The sequence below is a fragment of the Pleurodeles waltl genome, chromosome 6, assembly GCF_031143425.1.
Source record: "Pleurodeles waltl isolate 20211129_DDA chromosome 6, aPleWal1.hap1.20221129, whole genome shotgun sequence".
NCBI lineage: Eukaryota > Metazoa > Chordata > Amphibia > Caudata > Salamandridae > Pleurodeles > Pleurodeles waltl.
In genome coordinates, this window is record NC_090445.1 from 505,962,731 (window position 1) to 505,984,735 (window position 22,005).

Sequence of the window (22,005 nt, forward strand, 5' to 3'; positions counted from 1 at the left end):
TTGGCTGCCAACACTTCAACCAGGAAGTGTTGGAAGCCATCTTGGGATTTAGTTTCTACTGAGTCTCAGAAAAAGAGTGAAAACAAAAGAAAAGGGGACAGTGTACAGACATCCTGACCCCCTAGCTCTGGTGCTGGAGTCCCAGAGGAGCCCCACCACTGACAAAAAAGCACAATAAAAAAGAAAATTGCTGTGAAATTCTTAACAATGGCACAAACTCATAGTAAAACTTAAAAAAGAAAAACAAGTGCGATCCCCCACACTTGTTTTAATAAAGCTCCCATGTTGGACAGGCCCCCGAGACATGTGAAAAATATCCTTGTCTTTTTTAGGCTCCGGGGATGGCCACCTCACTTCGGATTTAATTCACTAGTATACAGGGGCCTAGCAGCACCCCGTGCCCCGGGACCACAACCCCACTGGGGCAAAATGCCTTATTTATAATGGGCGGGTTGTGCAGAACCCCCGTTCCCCAGGGACTGCCACCTTCCGGGGGCAAAATGCCTTACTAATAGTAGGGGGGCCTGTGAACCACCCCATACCCTGGGGACTGCCCTCTCCCCAGGGTTGTTTGGATTATATGCAGGGGGCTACATAGCCCCCCTGCACCCTGGGGACCACCACCTCCCTAGGTCTAAATGACTTACTTATAGTAGGTGGTATCCTGCTGACCCTCCACAGCCCTAAAATAAGGGATGACATGGCCCCTGAAGCCCCAGGGACAACCACCTCTGGGGCAAATTTTAATGTTGGAGGGGGGGCGCATAGCCTCTCTTGAGGAGGCAATAATAGCCAGGGGGATCACCACCCTCCAGTGCTTGTTCCTGCTTTGACTCAGGGTTTCCAGCCCCGGGACATAGCTGTTTGCTCTGACTTAGTGGGAGCTTTGATAGCTCCTGCCAAGTCAGAGCAAACACTCCACTCCCAGAAAGTGTGAGCAGTCAAACAGCTCTCACTTGCTGGGTGTGGAGGTTTCCTCTGTTTCCCTACTCGCAGACATGCGGGCAGGGAAACAGACAAAACGATTTATCTCACAGACAGGGAGCTGCATGTTTAGAAGCTCCGTCTGTGATAGTAGTGCTTGCTGGGACTGCAGGGGCCTTCAGACTTTCCCTGCAGGCCCCAACAGTGCTGACTAGGTACCTGGGGGGCACCAAGGTGACATGGCCGGGCCCCGGGGGATCACATGAAGATTCATCAAACAGTGCAAAAGATATAGGTAAAACTAAATTCAATGAAAACATGGTCCTGACTATAACTACCTTCTGGCGACTGCCAGTAGGTAATATATGTATAGATAGATAGATAGATAGATAGATAGATAGATAGATAGATAGATAGATAGATAGATAGATAGATAGATAGATAGATAGATTTTCACTAAAATAAAAAGAAAGGATACAGGGACGTTATAGTTAGGTTAAAGATTTACTCACACAAAACCATACATGTTTGACAGTTATACTTAGAGTTCTCTCAAGAAACTAGAACTCATACCCTAAGGTAATTATCGATCATGCTGAGTTTCTATGGTTTTGTCAAGTGGGGCCGAGAAAAAGGGGGGCCCAAAATGCATTTTCTCCATGTAATGTCAATGTGGATTTTGCAATTTTTAGACATGGCTACCATCTGAAACTCTGAATGGAATTTCACCAAATTTGTCCAAAATCTAGATCTTGTTCAGCATATAGGCCCTCATTACAACTCTGGTGGTTGGTGATAAAGAGGCAGTGATACCGCCAACAGGCCGGCGGCAAAAAAAATGGAATTATGACCACGGCAGAAACCGCCAACACAGACAGCCACTTTAACACTCTGACCGCCACGGCGGTAGCAACAAGCACCACGGCAGTTACTGCCAACAGCCAGGCGGAAGACAATGTACCGCCCACCCTATCACAACAAGCCAATCCGCCAGATTTTCTGGGGCGGTACAAACGTCATCAAAAGCACAGTGGAAATAGTACACAGAAGGGAAACAACTCAAGGAAGAACCATGACGCCATGGAGCCCGAACTACAGGTGTTACCCACGCTGGTATACCTCCTCCTACACCACAAACACGAATGGTGCCGAAGACAACCACTGTGAGTACCGCACCTAGCACACAAGGGAGGGGGGGAGGAAAAATAGAGTGGCACACATACGCAACATGCAACATGCAACACACAACACCCCCAACACCATACACAAAAACAGATGCAACAACATTACATATCCACCCCGTAACCCTCAGGACTAAAGCAAGGACAAAATGAAGTGAGTAAAGTCAGTGTAATAATATAATTTGCGAGAAATACGTCTTCAAAGCACAAAACAGTATCTACAATATATACAAATACAGGGACACTGCCCAGTCCAAATTGTCCGTGGCCCACAGGGCCATATCACATAGGCCAAGGCCCCACTTGACTCCTGTCTCAATACGGAGAGAACACTGCTGGGGCATCAGGTCGAAAAAACTCAGGCACCTCAGGGGGAAGAGGGAGGGAGGGCACCTCAGCCACAGGATGGTATGATGCCACTGCTCCTGGAGGGGGGCTACATGCCCACTACTTGGTCCTGGGGAGTGGAAAGCCACAGTCTCTTAAGTGGGTGGTTTGCCCACTGCTTGGTCCTGGGGAGTGCAAAGCTACAGTCTATCAAGTGGGTGGTTTGCCCACTGGTTCTGGAGGGGGCTTTGTGCCCAGTGTGCTTCATCCTGGCATGGAGGGGGTGAGTGGATGCCTTCTTCCACTGGTTCTGGAGGGGGCTTTGTGCCCAGTGTTCTTCATCCTGGCAAGGAGAGGGTGAGTGGATGCCTTCTTCCACTGGTTCTGGAGGGGGCTGTGTGCCCTGTGATGCAGATCTTGGAGGGTGCAAGGTCACAGTCTCTCACCTGGGTGTCACACCTACAGCTGTTGCAGGGGCCAGGATGCACTACAGCCCATGGAGCCACGACTACACTCTGCCCGCCGGTGGTCACGGCTGCTCAGTGGTGGCAGTGACTGTGTTGGCGGCGGTGCTGGCTGTGGTTGGGGGAGGATCCAGCCCTTCCCCCACAGCCTCGGACGGCTGCCCACTGGGGCTTCTGCTGCTGGCAGTGGTGCTAATGGCGGTGCTGGTGGCGGTGCTGGCGGCTCGGCTGGCGGCGGTGCGTGGAGGCTCCAGCCCTTCCCCTGCAGCCTCGGACAGCTGAAGTGCCATGACTGGTGTTGTGTGCCCAGATGCTGCTCCAGCACCAGGCTCTATATCCATCCTGGCTGCAGCATTTGAGTCTTTCTCATTGTCCTTGGCAGCTGGTGTTCCCTTCCTCTCCTTGCCAGCTGGTGTTTCCTTCCTCTCCTCGGCAGCTGCTGTTCCCTTCCTGTCCTTGGCAGCTGGGGTTCCCTTCCTGTCCTTGCCAGCTAGTGGTGCCTCCTTGCTTCTGCCAGCTGGTGGTGCCTCCTTGCTTCTGCCAGCTGGTGGTGCCTCCTTGCTTCTGCCAGCTAGTGGTGCCTCCTTGTGTTTGCCAGCTGGTGGTGCCTCCTTGCATTTGTCAGCTGGTGCTCCCTTTTTGCCCTTGGCAACTGGTGCAGGCACACTGGCTGTGTGGACGGGTGTCTTCACGGTGCCTCCCACAACTGCAATGGCTGCAGAAATTACAGTGGCAATGGACTGGGTGGCTGAGGTGCTAGCCTGGGTCCTGACTACCCTGGCCTGAAGTGAAGGACGGGGGGAGGGGCAGAGAATAGGTCAAGTGTGAAGAGGAAAAGCTTTTTAGGGACACTGGAGCTGGAAGAGGGTGAAGGTTTGGGAGTGGAGGAAAAGGGAGTGGTAGTAGGAGGTGTCTGTCTGCTGTGTTTAGGTGCAGGTGCAGGGGCTGGGTGCTGTCATGAGGTGGATGGGTGTTGGGTGTCTGAGTGCTTGCGTTGGTGTACCTTGGGAGGAGGGGGCACAGACACAGTGGGAGAGGACACAGGGGACTTGTGCATGTATGTGGGGGTGGTGACTGCCAGTGAGGGGCTTGTACTGATAGGCGTGATGGTGATGGGGTTGTGGATGAGGATGTAGTGCATGCCGGTGTGAGTGGAGACGCTACTGGGAGGGAGGTGGACAAGGAGGGGGACACATTGGAGGCAGTGGATGTTGGTGTGTCTGCATCTGGATGGTGCTTGTGTGAGTACCTGTTGGATGAAGTGTGGTGCTTGTGTTTGCCTGAGCCACTTTTATGTGTTGATTTGGGTGCATGCTGGTCTGAAGGTGTGCTTGGGATAGGCTGGGGTTGAGGGGAATGGGACAGGGTAGAGATAGTTGGAGGGGAGAGGCTAGAAACAGGGACAGTGGCTGCCATCAGGGAGTTGGCCAGAGCCTGGAATGATCTCTGTTGGGCTGCCACGCCAGAGTGAATGCCCGCTAGGAATGCATTTGTTTGTGGCAAATGCCCTGCCAGACCCTGGATGGCATTCAGTATGGTTGACTGCCCAACAGAGATGGATCGCAGGAGGTCAATAGACTCCTCACCGAGGGCAGCAGGGCTGACTAGGGCAAGGCCTGAGGTGCCTGGGGTGAAGGAGATGCCACCCTCCTGGGTGAGCGGGCACAGGAAACATGATGAGGGGCTGTGGGGAGGGCGGTGCTGGTACGGGGGTGGCGGCTGTACCTGTAGTTGGGGTGGCCACAGAGGTGTCCGACACTGCTAGGGAACTTCCTTCGGAGGAGGTGTCGCTGTCAGAACTGTCTACTCCAGTCTCCTCAGTGGTGCTCCCCTCACCCTCAATCCCACTGGTGCCCTCACCGTCGGTGGATTCAGCCTCGTGGGCCACATGCCACAAGGACAGGGTGACAAAACAAAGAGACAGGGGATAGACTTGGTCAATGCCAGCAACAACACCACAGTTGGTGTACACAACACACTGGGAACAGCCCTATGCATTAGGCCATGCACTTCCAGTTACAATGCTAGTCCCCAGGCCATGGAGTACAATGCCTAACGCCAATAGCAGCACAGCTGAAACCCACAGGACCCTGCCCAGTAGGAGATGCCCACTAGCATATTTGGTGTTGGAGTGCATTAGACCCTGCCCATCATGGAACCTACCCTGCCATGTTCATCCTGGCCTAGGGGCACCCACAGACCCACATCCCCAACCCAAATAACACCTCAACACGTGCAATTTTCTGAATCTGAAACTGTACTCACCCCCTTGTGGCTGTTGTGATGCCTTCAAGCGCCCATCCAACTCCGAATAGGCCACCGCCTGGATGCGTAACATCAGGGGAATCAGGGTATGAAGAGCACTCCTTCCTCATTGGGAGGCCATCCCCAGCTGGGCCTCGGCCATCTTCCTTGCCCAGCGGCGCAGGTCCTCCCATCGTTTGCAACAGTGGGTGTTCCGCCTGTCAAAGACCCCCAGGATCCGCATTTCCTTGGTGATGGCATGCCAAATACCCTTTTTCTGATGGGTGCTGACGTGCAGAAAAAGATACATAGAAGAGTCATACCTTCTGTCCTGTTATACTCATGTCCCACCATATCCCTCCCATCCCCTTACGCACAGACATTGACCACCAGACATGCAGCACTCTGCCCAGGACCCCTCAAACACCCCCCCTTACACGAGGCTTACACACACACAGCACTCCAGGCATTCATGCCCCATGTATCGTGCTCCCAGTGTACTCACCTGTCGGTCTGGAGGACCATAAAGTAAACGGTATTGGGGTAGGACCCCATCCACCAGTCTCTCCAACTCCTCCCAAGTGAAGGCAGGGGCCCTTTCCCCAGACACTTGAGTCATTTTCGCTTCCAGACACAGGTCACAGCAGCACTTGCAGTGTATGTCCTCTCCTGTTGAAGGTCAGGTAGCAAGTGAGTGAAGAGATAGAAAATGTCTGTCACTTTGGCAGCGGTGCGTACCGTCACAACCGGCGTACATCACCATTGGCTACTGGAACCGATAGGGCCCAATGATAACCAAGGAGGTGTTGCACGGCTGTCGTCGACTGCCTCCCACAATGGCGCACAACGCCAGCGGAATTACCTAATTTCCACTTGTCCCTCCACACAGGTCAGGCGGCCACCATTTCAGGGGGGAACAGTCCATGGCACCTAACTGTGTCACAGCACACATAGGCACATTAACGGAACTACACATGCACATACTGTTTCTGTCACAGAAGGCATTTTACTCCGAGTATATGTTTGAATATCAATCAATCAAAAAAATTCTTAAGCACACTACTCACCCGTTAGGGTCTCAAGGCGCTGTGGGGGGGGCGTGGGGTTACCGGCTACTGCTCAAAGAGCCATGTTGAGGTGCTTTCTGAAAGTTAGGAGGTCCTGGGTCTTGCGTAGGTTGGTGGGGAGGGAGTTCCAGGTCTGCCGCCGAAGGTGGTGCTTTGGATGCGGGTGACTGTAGCGAGGGTGAGGTCAGCGGAGCTGTCGAGTTGGTATGTGGAACTTTACTCGTTCGTTGATGTAGGCTGGTCCAGTGTCATGGAGGGCTTTGTGAGCGTGGACGAGGACTTTGAAGATGATCCTTTTGCTGTTGGGCAGTCAGTGTAGGGATCTGAGGTGGGTGGATATGTGTTCATGGCGAGGGAGGTTGAGGATGAGACGTGCAGCTGCATTTTGAATTCGCTGGAGTTTTCTTTGAAGCTTGGCTGTGGTCCCTGTGTAGAGGGCGTTGTCGTGGTCCAGTCTGCTGCTGATGAGGGCATGGATGACTGTTCTTCTTGTTTCTAAAGGAATCCATTTGAAAGTCTTGCGTAGCATGCAAAAGGTGTTGAAGCAGGAGAACGATATGGTGGTGATTTGCTGGGCCATGGAGAGAGATGAGTCTAGAACAATGCCAAGGTTGCGTGCGTGGGTGGTGGGTGTTGGGGCTGGTCCGAGGGTCGTGGGCCACCAGGAGTCGTCCCATGCTGTCTTGTTGGGGCCGAAGATGATGATTTCTGTTTTGTTTGAGTTAAGTTTGAGGTGGCTTGCTGTCAACCATTTGGTGATGTCGAGGAGTCCGGCGTGCAGGTTTATCTTGACGGTGGCTGGGTTCCAGGTGAGGGAGATGATGAGCTGGGTGTTGTCTGCATAAGAGATGATGGTGATTCCGTGGGGGCGGAGGATGTTGGCGAGAGGAGCCATGTAGATGTTGAAGAGGGTGGGGCTGAGGGAGGATCCTTGGGGGACCCCGCAGATGATCTTGGTGGCTGGAGACCGGAACGGAGGGAGGCAAACTGTTTGGGTTCTTTCGGCTAAGAAGGAGGTGAGCCAGTCCAGGGCCTTGTGTTGAATTCCGGCGTCAAAAAGGCGTGCGCAGAGGGTCTGGTGGCATAGAGTTTCGAAAGCTGCAGAGAGGTCTAGGAGGATGAGGGCGATGGTCTCGCCCTTGTCCACTCTGGTCCTGATGTTGTCTGTGCAGGCTATGAGGGAGGACTCAGTGCTGTGGTTCTTGCTGAATCCAGACTGGGAGGCGTTGAGTATGTTGTTTTCTTCTAAGAAGTGAGACAATTGGGCGTTGACTATTTTCTCAGCGACCTTTGCGGGGAAGGGGAGAAGAGAGATGGGACAGTAGTTTGTGAGGTCTTTCGGGTCTGCTTTGGGTTTTTTGAGAAGCGCGTTGACTTTGGCATGCTTCCAAACATCTGGGAAGGTTGCAGTGTTGAAGGAACTGTTGATGACGGAGCGGAGCTGGGAGCAATGATTTGGCTGGCATTGTTGAAAATGTGGTGGGGGCAGGAGTCTGTGGGGGAGCCTGAGTGGATAGAGTTCATGGTTTTGTCGATTTCTTAGTCGTTGGTGGGGGTCCAGGTGTGTAGTTGGTTGGTGTGGGAGGGGGTTGTGTTGTTGGTTGTGTCGGTGGTGGTGATGGTGGGTGCTGATGCTGCGAAGCTGTTGTGTATGTCTGCGATTTTGAGGTGAAAGTAGTTGGAGAGGTAGTTGCAGAGGTTTGGGGAGTGTGGAGGGTCGATGGTGCTGGATTTGGGTTTGGTGAGTTCTTTGACGATGGCAAAGAGTTCCTTGCTGTTGTGTGTGTTGTTGCCTATGCGTTCTTTGTAGAAGGACTGTTTGGTGGTCTGGATGAGTTGGTGGTGTTTGTGCATGGCTGTTTTGAGGGCGGAGAAGTTGCTCATTGAGGGTTCTTTGCGCCAGGCTTTCTCAATTTTACGGCATTCTCGTTTGGAGTTCTGGGGTGAACCAGGGGGCGGTCTTGATGGTGCGGGTGTTGTTGTTTCTTTTCAGTGGGGCGAGGGAGTCTGTGCTGGTTGTTAGACATTGTGTGAGGTTGTGGGGGGCAGTGTTGGGGTCGTTGGTGATGGGAGGTGGAGCTTGTGTGAGGTTGGCGATCAGGTGTTCTTTGGAGATCTTGTTCCACTTGCGGTAGGGTGTAGTGTGTTGTTGGTGGTGGGCGAGGGGTCTCATGAAGGAGAAGTGGGCGCAGTGGTGGTGAGTCCAGTGGAGTTTGGTGATGTGAGTGAAGGTGATGTGGCTGCTGGTGGTGAAAATGGCGTCAAGCATGTGTCCTGCTGAGTGAGTGGGTGAGGTGACCAGTTGTTTGAGGCCGAGGTTTGTGAGGTTGCCCAGCAGGGCTGTGGAGTTGCAGTCGTGGGTGCTTTCCAGGTGAAAGTTGAGGTAACCAAGGAGTATGTAGTCTGTGGAGGTGAGGGCGTGGGAGCTGATGGTATCTGCGACGGTGTCGCAAATTGGGGGGCGGGGTCCTGGTGGTCTGTAAATGAGGGTTCCTCTAAGGGTGGTGTTGGCATTGATGTGTATTAGAAGGTGTTGGTGTTGGTGTTCTGCGTTTTCTTGGGTATCGTTGGTGTTGGTTGAAATTTTGATGGTGTTTTTGTGTATTATGGTGATACCTCCTCCTGGTTTGTTTATGCAGTCTCTACGGGTGATTTTGTAACCTTCTGGGATGGCTATGGCTATGTCAGGTTCTGATGAGGGGTTCATCCATGTTTACGTGAGGAAGGCGATGTCAGAGGAGTATGTTGTGAGCAGGTCCCAAAGCTCGATGGCATGCTTGTGGATGGAGCAGGTGTTAAGGAGGATGCAGTTAAGATGGTTGCTGGGGTTTGTGTTATAGCGGTGCGTGTTGGTGTTGTTGGTTTTAGTATGACTGCATGAAAAATGGCATGAGTGGCATGTGAATGATCCATGTGTGTACTTGGGATTGGGCTGGGTGCAGGTGGGGTGCTGGCCTGGGTTGAGGGCATGGAGTTCTGTGGAGGAGTAGTGCTGCTTCAGGGGGTCGGAGCAGCGTGGACCAGGGGGACAGGTGCTGGACGCAATCCAGGCACGGACGGGTGAAGACGGGCTTGCCTCTGGGGCACCTCCGGCACGCCAGCCGCGCACCCGCTGCGCGGCGCACAGTTTGGCGCGAGGGGGCGGGCCGCAGGGAACACAGAGGCAGGCATCAGGAGAACCGGCACGAGCTGGATGAAAAAACGGGCGGTAAACACAGAGGGCAAAACGAAGTGGAATTGAAAAAGGGCACAGATACAGTCAGAAACAGTGCCTGAAACGAAAAACGATATACAAAAAACAAAATACTAAGTGAAATACAAAGTGCAGATACGCCTACCACTAGGCACCAGGGATAAGGCGCAGGCGGGTGCCTGCGGGTGGTGGAGGGCCTCGAACTTCCTTCTAGCGGCAAACGGCAGGCTGGTGGAGCCAAAGTGGACTCCTGGCCAAAAGCAGGTGAGGGCATCACACAGGGCTCCGCGCAGCGGCCACCAAACGGCGGGGTGAGGAGCATGGAGGCAGGCTGGTGGAGCCAAAGTGGACTCCTGGCCAAAAGTAGGTCAGGGGGTCACACAGGGCTCCGCCCAGCGGCCACCATTATGAAGGGGAGGTGGGAGGGAGGAGTAGCTGGGAGGCAGGAGGGAAAGATCAATGGGGGCGTGAGGTGGCGAGGCTGCAGGGGATGCAGTGGCAGGGATCGGGAGAACCAGCAAGAGCCGTACTGTCTATTTGTAATGTCTATAGATTGTTAAACAACTACATCCTTAAATCATTTGACATACTCCATACATGTTTATTCCAAGGGTGTTTATTTCAGTGCTGAGAAGTAAATGGGGAAGTGCAATGGGCTTGGGTGATGGTGGAGGAGAGTACATGATAGGGTACAGTCTATTGGTATCACAGGTGCATTGTCCAAGGTGGGCACACTGCTAATTTCGTGTCCTGGGGACAGTGGTATGGGCCCGCTGGGTGGGTGCTGTGGTGGTGTTTCCTGAGGGGCGAGGCTCTGTGGTGGTATGGGACTGTGGGTGGGTTACCGACTGTCCAGAGATCCCAGATGGGCCAGGTTGGTTATCCATATCCAGGCGTGCAGAGCTGCTGTCATCACTGTGGGCCTCTTCCGGGGTGGACTGGATGTTGCTGGCACCTCCTCTCCGGTGAAGTTATGTGGGGATCCTGTTGGTATGTAAATGCAGTCTTATTGTTTCTGCGTGTCACATATGGTGCATGGGTACATTTCTGCTATGTTTGTTAATACTAAGGCAGCTTAGGCTTGTGTGAGTTGTGATTTGGTTGACTAAGTTATTGTCACTACTGTGCATGCTGTGGTGATGGGTGGCAATGCAGGTCTGTGATGGGTGGCCATGCATTGGTGTTGCATGCAGGGCTTGGGGTGGGTTGTGATGGTGGGGTGTGTGGGAGGTGGTGAGTGATGGGAGTAAGGGTGAGGGTGGGGGTATGTGATGGCATCCAGGTAGGGGGTGAAAGTAGTAAAGATTTGTCTTACCAGAGTCCAGTCCTCCTGCCAAGACTTGCTCTTCTCATGTTATTAGCTGTGGGGGAGGAGGTGGGGGTCCACTGCCAGTCCTCTGAACTGCTATCTGGTGTCTGGCAACCACGGAATGTACCTTCTCCCGTAGGTCGTTCCACCTCTTCCTGATGTCATCCCTGGTTCTTGGGTGCTGTCCCACGGCGTTGACCCTGTCCACGACTCTCTGCTATAGCTCCATCTTCCTAGCAATGGATGTCTGCTGCACCTGTGCTCCAAATAGCTGTGGTTCTACCCTGATGATTTCCTCCACCATGATCCTTAACTCCTCCTCTGAGAACCTGGGGAGTGAGTCCTTGTGGTGCCATGGGTATAGTGTGTGTGGTGTATGTGAGTGTGTGTGGGGTGATGTGTTGGGATGTGTGCTGTGAGGTGTGTGGATGGTGTATGTGTGATGGTGTTCTGTGGCTCTGGTTCTGTGGGTGCTCCTGGCTTGTCTCTCTCTCAGTTGAAAATTGTTTGTTTTGGTAAAGGGTTGTGGATAATGTGGGTGTGTGTTTTATAGTGATGTGGAGGGGTGTGGTGTGTGCATGTGTGTCAGGTGTGTGTAGTTTGAATTGTCTAATGTGGTGCTGTTTTCTTAGGTTGTGTGTATTTTGAGCACAGCGGTATGTACCGCCAATGGTTTACCGCGGTTGAATGTCCGCCGTGGTGATTCGTGGGTCATAATGCTGTGGGTGTATTTCTGTTGGCGTAACGGTGTAGGTTTTGCTACCGCCAGTTTATCATTGACCTTTGGTGTGGCAGACTTGTGTGTGTGTCTTTATAGTGGTGGATTTCTATGTGTGGGTCATAATCCGTTTAACGGTATACTGCTGTGGTTGCGGTATGTTGGCGGCAGTCAGCATGGCGGTAAGCGTGACTTACCGCCAATGTCATAATGAGGGCCATAGTGTTTTTCGTGATTTGGTGAAATCTGTTCAGCAGCTTCAGAGTTCTTAATGGAAAAATTATAGACATATAGGGACACAGATCCAGCATCAAACCCCCTCCCGGGGAAACTGCAGATCCCGGTGAAAAACAAAGCACTAATTGGCTGGTCACAACCTTATAGTAAAGTTGTGGCTGCCATTTTGTTTCTTGTCAGCTAGGGGTAGGGAAGAAAATGAAAAAATCACATAAGGGGTCAGGATAGAGGTATCCTGACCTCATTTGACACATGGAAGGGTCTCTGAGAGACCCCTCATGAGTAAAAATTGCAGTTATTTATTTTTGGCCTATCCGCAGATCCACCATGGGGCTCAGCCCAACCCCCAATGTAACTATGCAAGCATCTGCAGAGCCAAAGCACAATGAAAAAAATACACCCTTTCACACATCAAACCTTCCACCGTGATTGGCTAAAGACCTCGTGCGGTGGTGGTTGCATTAAAGGACACTAATTATATGTCAATTTATGTTAAAAAGAACATAAAAATTCACTGGAAAAACCAAACGATCACAGTAACATTATAGTTAAGTTCACACTTTACCCACACAAATCCATTGAAAGTCAGCAATTATAGTTATACTTATTGTTTTGCTCATCTGATGTAACTGCAATGGGTACCATTATGTAACTTTAGGCCATGAGTTATAGGGTCTTATTTACAATCCTCTAGTACCACAGATGTGTAATTTATATAACGCAACAGTGGAGCTAAGCTGTCCCCTACAGTGTGCCACATTTACAAACAGGCGTAAGGGGACCATTGTGACAGTTTGTAAAGCCTTGCATCACATTACACCTGTGCCAGGTATAATGTATGCAAGTAAGGCGTTCCCCCGTTAAAAGCCATGCAGATCAGGCACAGTCAAATCTACAAGATTTCACTGTGTCGTTCTGAGCCATCACTGTGTCAAAAATGTAATGCCTGCTCAGAGCAGGTGTTAAACTGACCGAAGGTTTTTTTAAATTAGAGTCTTCCATGCATTTCTGGAGTAGCGTCATTTTTTTTACACTAGTCCAGCAATGCATGACTTTAATGCCACAGATGGGTCAGAATTTATGATGTATCTGTGGGAAATGTGCATCATGGGCATCTGTATAGTAAATACAGTGCTACCATGGTGTCGTTAGGGGGGTGCAGGGCAGTGCAAGAAATCTGAAGCATCGGAGCTGATGTGTCAGATTCTTGTAAATGAGGCCCATAATTTCTTAATATAAGTATAACTATTAGTATAACTGTAGCTGCTGATTTTCTATGGTTTTCTGTGGGTAAAACAAGAACCTAAGTATAACGTGCCTGTAACTTTTGTTTTTTCAGTGAATGATATATATATATAAATATAAATATATTCATATGTTTTTACTCACCGAGCCCTGCAACCCCAATGCCCAGCACGTTTATGCCAAAGCCACCTTTATAACACAGGTATAAAACTCCTGAACACACATTCTCACATGCACTTGTACACATACACACACACACAAAGCAGAGAAAAGCACACATGCACAAACAAACCTACACACAACATTTGAGCATTTTTAAATGCCTGTTATTGCAAAATAATCATCTCTGCATGTTTCCCCTGATTGTACAGATTTTTTGGAATCTATTATGCTGGTGTTATGACTCCAGGTATTGTTACACTGTCATTCAGTGCCAATGAGCATGCGTTTTGTCCCTAAAACAATAATGAAAAATTGGCTTGCTCAATTGTCTAATTTGACTTTCATATAACAGCATTGTAATTTGGCACAGTGAATGCACCAGTAACATGGAAGGCAAATGTTACTTGTTGACTACAGTGAGCATTTACACTGACCTCTTATATCACTAACGTATGTGACTACAGGGTGCACTATTGTGTTCCAGCTAGATTGCAATTCAAAAGCACTGGAGTGTCTATGAGACTACGGGCCTATTTAGAACTCAAAATGGATTACTCCATCACAGCGGTGATGGATATCTCATCTGCTAAAATATAAATCCCATTATATACTACAGGATTTATATTTCAGTGGAGGGGATATCTGTTGCTGTTGTGATGGATAACCCCATCCACCGTGATCTTAATCAGGCCCTATGTTTTTAATATGCATTAGCATATTAAAGAACTGTATGACCTCACTTGAAGTTACTAAAAGCTGTTGGGCACTTGTATATAAAGTTACATTTTTCATTAGCAGGCTAAAGGAAAGATTTATTAAAATCTCACTATAGCACATGCACTTCTTATGCATTGTCACCTTAGATTTTTTGCACAATTCTGAACCATATTTTTTCTGTTTTTTTAACTCTTTGCACTTTACCCCCACATAACAGAGGTAAAGAACGTGTGTTCCCACTTTATACATAGTTAAATTGGTTTAACCCTGATTGAGGTATTTAGCTTGTCTATAAATCCCAGTATATAGTGTGGAGATTTAATGCCACCCATGGCACCCATACACTCATATACCAATGACCTCATGGCAATCATGTCAAAATAACCCTCTTTGACAGTCAGGAAATCCTGCATTTAAATAGTGATGAGACACCCCCAAGTGCTCCTAACCACCCAGAAGGTAAGGTGTCTGATATTTAAAAGTGAAACATGTTTGAAATTAAAGCTAGCATAATCTTAAAGGGCAAGATCTCAAAACCCTTTTCACTGGCAGGGCTGTAGCTGCATCCTAGAAAATGTCAAAATACAGATTATAAACTGTAATCTGTAACATTAGAGAGGACATAGCTAAAATAGTCATTCAAATATTATTTTGAATATTTGTCATAGTCCAATTCATTTGTGAAGTTTAGATTTTTAATAATCATTCAGAAAATGTAACTTACACAGCATTACATTTTCTTAATAAGGTGTGAAATATGCCCTGAACCCTGAACAATGGCTAAGGCCAATTGACAGGATGGAATAGCCATGAGGCAATTGGACCCTGTCAGCCTATAGAGGACAACTGGAACAGAGTCAGGAACTCCATTAAACTGCGAAGGACAGAGGTGAGGCCTTGTGATACAGTGAAGAAAAAAAACAGATTTTGGAATTGCTGGGAATAGGGAAGTCTTTATCATTTTACAGTCAGTAATGTCTAATCAGAATCTCAGTTCATCCTCCATGTGGTTTTCTTCTTTTAGTCTTCTAATTGGTTTCTGGTCTGTTTTTCAGATGAGACCTTTTCTTTAATCCTCTTGTGTGGGACACTTTGCCTTTGGGTCTGGATACCTTGGACAACAACACAGAAATAACCGGTAAGTAGGCACTCTATCCATGTGCAAGACTCTCCCTTTTTTCTTCCTTATTTTTCTTTCTGGTAGCTCTCCTGCTCTTTTTGTTTTTCCTTAGTACTCCTGCTTCTCCTTCTTATCATTGACCCTTGCTTTACTTTTCCTTCAGCTGGTCCTATCTTTCTATCTGCTTCCTTTCACTTGCTCAAACTAACTTAAACAGTCACCAATAAACAAAACATCTTAAATTTGCCTTCCACTGCTTTAACTGGAAAGTGGGAAAAACTCTCTCGCTCTGGAGTTTTAAGGGAACACAAAAGAAAGTAGGTTTTCAGCAAAAAACATGTGTAGTCAAGGAACATTCTAGCTCTTTTTTTATGGTGAAAAGAAAGTAGTACAAAAAATAAACCTGACTGGCTCTTCTTTTCATGTTTCCCTACTCCCTCAACCCTCTGGCAAGAATGCCTTTGCCACTCCCAGGAGCGTGAACCCATGGTGAGCATGCCTGGGGCCTGGTGCCTCACCAGTCCCACTGGCACCAGAGAGACACTGTGGCTGAAATTGAGTACTCTGCCGTCTTTGGCTATTCAGGGTCCTTTGACCAGCAGCTCAATGTTCTGCTCCCTTGGTCTCCACTTCTCAATGGGTACTGCAACTCCTTGGATCTCGCCTTCATCCACTAACAGTGGTCAGGGTTTTGGTCAGCTCTCTCCCTCTCTGGCAGCATCTCTTCTGTTTCTTCTGTGTTTCTCTTCTCCTGCCTCCTCTCCACACTGTCCCTCTTCTATCTTATGTGCCTGACTTCTGTCTTTCCTTCTCCCGTACTACCTCCCGACCCTGTTGAGAGAATGTGAGCCACTTTTCTATGTTTGCCTGTTTGCACAGTCCTAGTGTTGGTATTTTGTTTCCCCCTAACTTGTTGTTTTTGCCCAGGTAGAAGTGAGATAGATTCTGTGTGGGCGGTCGATTGGGTCACAAGGTGAGTTTATAATCCATTTGGAATCCTATTTCCCAGCCCCCTCAAAGGCCTGACCATTCATAGTTTAATTTAAGGAGGGATCTGAAGAAGGGAATGCCTTTGTCTCCAAAGCCCAACTAGCCAGGCTAGCTCTGAACTCAGAGGGAGTGAAGCTAAGTCCAGAACTGTTTTGGAGTGGGCACAGGGGAAAAGACTGTTCATAGGACCAGACATCTTGTCTTTGACCTGAGAGGAGCTGAGAAGAACTGGGCCTGCTCTCTTTTGTACCTAGGACAAAGAAATGGACTCAAAGGATAATTTAGTTGACCTCCAGTGTGGCAAAGGTTCACAACATGCTTCAAGGGGTCATTTACCTGAATTGGCCAGTTGACAAGTACCAACTGAATCTGGACTAGACTTTCATGGTGATCTCTGCTTGAGGGCGTCTTGGACCTTAAGTGCTGTCCCTGAGACCCTGGCAGTTTTAGAAGGGACCCAGAGGATCTTCTCCATAAATTCTGAAACATTGGGACCTTGATCTCCAGAGCCATCAATGGGACCTCACGGCAAAGATATTCGGGTTTTGATGCAACTTCATTGGATACAGCTTTAGGCTTACCCTGCTGTAGGATTTAGAGATCCATAAAAAAGAATAAGTGAAAGGTGAAATCTTTGATCAGCGCAAACTTGCTTGGTGCATCTTACCTGCTCTCCATCGCAGTCAGCCTGAAACTGCACTTAAGCCCCAGTCTACCGCTTCCATAGGCTGTCATTACTGCTTAGTGGTTTTGTGCTATTTTATTTACAACTTTAAAACTTCACATCTCTTGTTTATCTATTGGATTTTTGTGTCCTGTGTCATTTTGTTTATTATATTTTACTCAATTTTTCTCATTCATTTTGGGATATTTATTGTTTGGTACTGCATAGATACTAGGCAGGTTGCCCTAAGGTAAGCTAATCTCTGTTCCATAGATACAAGGTAGTTGAGATGAGGTCAATTTAGTGACTTTGGACCTTAAAGTGGAGACCTGCCTACCCCAAATTATAATGCACTTTGCTGCACCCACATAACATAGAGCACAACGTAAATTGCAGTGCTGCGCTGTGTGAGTGTAAGAGAGTAGCCAATACCATATTTTCAGAGAGAACAATCCTGTTTTCTCATATTTGGCTGCTTTGTGCCAACACACACCTTGGAAGCACAGTGCTAAGTTGTCTGTGTGAGACTAGCATAGCTTTGTTTCCAGGAAGCATGCTTAGATTTGCTTTTAAACCTCTCTCTCAATGTGAGTGTGCTGTGCAGTTGCACACGTGTAATTTTAGAAAGGTTTGGAGAATGGAAAACGTTTTTCCTTTGCACCTGCCTTGAGGAGATGTATTTTAGTGCAAAGTCCTCTCTACACATTTAGTAGATAATACTTTTGTAGGAAAGTCCTTTTTTTTGCCTGATCACCCCCACTCTTTCTGGATAGGTACTGGTGGTTACTGACTCTTGGCTGTGCCCTGGGTACTGCTTACCAGTCCCAGGGCCAGTGCTCTGTGTAAAATGGATATGCAAATTAGGCTAATTATAATTGGCTAAGTTAACCTACCTATAAGTCCCTAGTATATGGTAGGGCATGTAGGTTAAGGGACCACAGCATAGGTGGTGCACACCTAGGTGCATTGCTGAGGTGCCCAGTGTCATTTTAAAAGCAAGCCTGCCTTGCTGGCTGCTTTTAAATTAAACTTATATGCAAATTCGACTTTGGAATTAAAGGTACTTCCAAAGTTTTAAACTACCTTATTTTTACATATAAGTCACCCCTAAGGTGTGCCCTATGTGCCCCTAGGGCTGGGTGCCATGTAACTATAAGCAGGGACTTTATAAAAATAGATTTATAAGCCCTGGTGAGGTAAAAACAGCCAAATTCGTTTTTCCCTCATTGAAGTAAATGGCCTTCATAGGCTAGAATGGGCAGACTTTATTTTAAATTTTAAAGTCTCCTTAAATGTTACATACCAAGAATTTGGTATCAAATTGATTGTTATAATAAATCCCACAACTTCCAGTTGTTGGATTTAATATAACTAGTGCAGGTAAAAAGTTTAGACTTTACCTAAAAAGTTGCCAATTTCAGCTCTGCATTGTTTTTGCTGCTGTGCTCTGATTGGCCAGCCTGCAGCAGCTTCTGCCAGGCCACTTTAATGAGGTGTGAAGTGGCCTGGCTTCACACAAAGGAATGTGCTTGGGGGAGAGAATCTCCCCTCAGCAGATGGTGAGGCAGGAAGGGGGAGGGCTGCCAAACTGGTCTTCAAAGGCAGAGAAGGACATCTGGAGCACCCAGCAACACCCCCACATCCTGCAACCCCAGACAGCTAGGTGCCCCCTTGATTAGATTAGGAGAGGGCAGGAGAGGGGTGTGTTTATGATTTTTAGCCACACCAGTGGGTGGGCTTAGCCAGATCTCTCCTCCAAAAATCAGATTCATCCATTTTGGATTTTTAGAGACTGTTGCCTTCTGGGATGGATTTTTGCCACACTTCCCAGGAAGTGGTCATCACAGGGGGACGACCCTGTCCCTGATTGAAGAACCAGGGCCCCCCTGCTTTTCACCCAGGAGCAAGGATAAAACTGGCAGACCTGCACCCACGCCTCAGATCCCCTCCAGAATTCAACAAGAAAGGAACTAAAGAAGAAGAAGGACTGCCCTGCTGGACCCCTGGCCTGCACCTGGACCCTGCACTCAGAAGGACTGCACCAGCTGCACACTTGGGCTTCACCACAAGAAGGACTTTGCCTGGCTTCAACTGGTTCAAGGAGGGACTCCCTGTTTGCTACAGGTGAAAAATTGCTAACCAGAGTCCCCTGCACCAACTCCTGAAGAAAGCGACCAGCTGACCACTGTCCAGTGGCCAAAAAGGAGTTTGCGCCAGGTGCATTCTGGGAGTTGAAGTCCGCACCCCCCAAGGACCATCACAGAACTTCTGGACCCTTGGGGTGAGCTGTGGACCCCAAAAGAACCTTAAAAGAACATCTGGGTGAAGCCCCAGAAGTTTGGAAAAGATTTGAGAATTTTTGGAAAAGAGCTCCAGAGAGGGACCGACCCGCCGCGGAAATTCTAGCCGGCTTGCCTCAACCGCGACCCGGCCTGACTTCGTGGTTCGTCCCGGTAAAGAAAAACATCCAAAAAAGAGACTAAGTCCGAACCTAAAAAGTTGACCGGGACCTCCCAGCCATCGTATCCGAGAAGGGCTCCATGGACGTCGGATCAAGATCCAGGTTTACCCCGGTCGAAGGATTTTCATCTCGAAAAAACGACTAAGTCCGAAGGTAAAAGTCTCCACCGAGGAAACCCACATCGCGTATCCGGACAAGGGCTCCAGGAGGTCGGATTCAACTGGCAGGTTCGTCCCGGTGAAGAAAAACTTCAAAATAAAGACTAAGTCAGAAGGTAACTTTTTAACCGAGGCCTCCCGCGACCTGTAGCCGAGCAGGGCTCCATCGCGGTCGGCCTGAAAGTTTGACTTTGCCCCGGTCGAAGTGCAACCAGATGACCCGATTGGCGCTTTTTGTTTCTAAGCGCTAGAAAAGTAATAATTCTTTAAAAATTCATATCTCCGGTTCCCATGAACCGATTTTAATCGTTTTTGTGTCATTTTAAAGATAAAAATATAAGCTATTTTTATAAATTGGTTTTGGATTTTTAAACTGTTTCCTGTGTTTTATTTAATTACTGTTTTGTGATATTTGAATGCTTTACACTTTGTCTCCTAAGTTAAGCCTTGACGCTCGATGCCAAGCTACCAAGGGTAGAGCTGGGATTAATTTACTGAGACCTAACTGTACTTATGTGGAGGTTTGTGGCTTGTTGCTAGGTGTAGGTACCTACCTGCCCTACCAATAACCCATTTTCCAACAACTTTGCATTAAAAAACATAGGTGGCTGAATGGGAGGTCCATGTTGCCATGAGACACCCCTTTCCGGCAAAGCAGCACAACTTTATCTGTAGGCAACTATTACAGCACAAAGCTGTTTTTACCCTGGAAAGTAAATCCCAAATCAACACTTGCACCAGTTTGCATCACTCATGGTGACTTTACAACAGCACAAGGTCCTGATAAATGTTGACCTTAGTTTTGAACAAAAGCCGCTTCATTGCACCTTTGCAAGACAAGAGGATGTCATTTTAAATCAATGTTTTTTCACTTTAGTTCAATGAGAAAAATAAATTATTAATAACTTTAATAACGGAAAAGTAAATGTATGTACTTTGTGAAGCCTTACAGCAAATTGTTTTAGAAGGAGCTTGCCAAATGACCTAGCTCCCAAGATTGAATAAGTACCACTGGCTGAATGTTAATGACTCTCCAACTAGAGAATAATTGTGATGCCCCCAGGAGCAGGAAGGCTGAAGTCCAGTGATAATAGCAGTGGTCACTTAGCAGGGACTGCCCACCTGGAGATAGGACAGAACCAGTTGGCAACAGAGGTTCTATTCAACGCCCATTGCACCCTAAATAGATTGTGTATTAAATTAGTTGGGACACCTCCTCTTAAATTAATAAAATAATCAACTAATATCTCACATTTGTTGGCATCATAATAGGATGTCTCAACTCCTTTGGCCTCTTTTTCCTCAGCACAGCCTCTCCTGGTCGTATTTCAAACACAATGGTGGACCCTCTGTCACGTACATCATGTTATTTGACTGACTAGTGATGACACAGAAAAAGAGGGTCCGACATATATTCATATATCATGTAACCAAAATCGTATAATGTAGTGTGATTTTAGTAAAGAAATTAATGTACGAGGGAAATTGTGCCCTCGGAGTAGTTTGCCAATATTATAAATGTGCTTTATTAATCATGAAGAATTGAAAAATGTAGTAATCCGTCATAATTGTAAATGTGTACCATGACTTTTTGTTGAAACTGTTTTATGCTTAGCTTAAATTTAGTAAAGGCTTTGGCCTAGTTGCCTGGTCTCAAATTCTAACTGCGTGGCTTTTCCTTGAACTAATGTAACATATATTCTTGCTTGAAGTTGTATTTTTCCAGTAGAGATGACTAATACACTTATCTCCAAGGTTTCGTACTAGGCCAGTTTCATCCCCTTTGAAGCAAGGTCAGTCTCTGCAGGTGCGGACAATGAGGGTACAGATACCAAAATAATTGGCGAGCCATGTTGCAACTTGTGTTCCAAGGCTCCAAGGACAATGTATGCATAAATGAGTACTAGTAGAAAGACATTTTTCATTGGTCAATTTGAAGCCATGCTATGAACCCTCCAATGGAAGACCCTGCAGAATTTGGAATGTTTCTTATTTAAACCCACTGGACAAAGAGAAGTCAACCATTTTCCTTGATGCCATCTTTGAAGCCAAATGCCAGACTCCATCTTAGACAACATCTTGATGCCCTTTTCTCTATTCCAGAGAAAGAGACTTTGAGAATTCTCACCCTAGAGACTTTAACTTTAAATTGCCCCGTCTTGCCCATGCAGTAACTTTGCCCCATTTTCCTTGCTGCTGCAAGGAAACTTACCCTTAATTTTGCCCCTTTGAAATTCTGCCCCATGCTGATCGAACCGGTACCTGAAGGACGAAGACTTTCTTGAATGCTGATTGTAATTGGTAATTATGGAAGGATAATTGTATTATGTATTGTGTTTTTCCTTTTAGGTACCAACTGCTATTTTTGATAGGGCCCGAGCTAGAAGTTTTCCAAATTGGTGTTGACTAAATTCGTTTTTCATGAAGCCCCACATGCCAATGCTAATTAGAGGTTAGTCGAGGCATGCACTTGATGCACCATGTTGAATTGAAATCTTGTAATGCTGACCGATGTATGAAATTAGTCAAATTCAGTTGCTTATATTAGTGATTTGTATTGCCATAACTGAATGTATCATTATTCAGATTTTGCGTAGATTGCGTTTCTTCCGCCGTTATGGACAGCTAGTAAAGTTCGTATACATACATCATTTGGTTTTGAGACTTATATACATTGTGCTAGCTTTGTTAATATAGGGAAATAAATTCCCTAACTTTTAATAAACTGGTGTGGTTATTCATGACTGAAAGGTCATGGCGCGTCGAAATACCAACTGTTATTGATTCCTAATGTGTTATTTCGATCTATTAATTGAGTATTGGC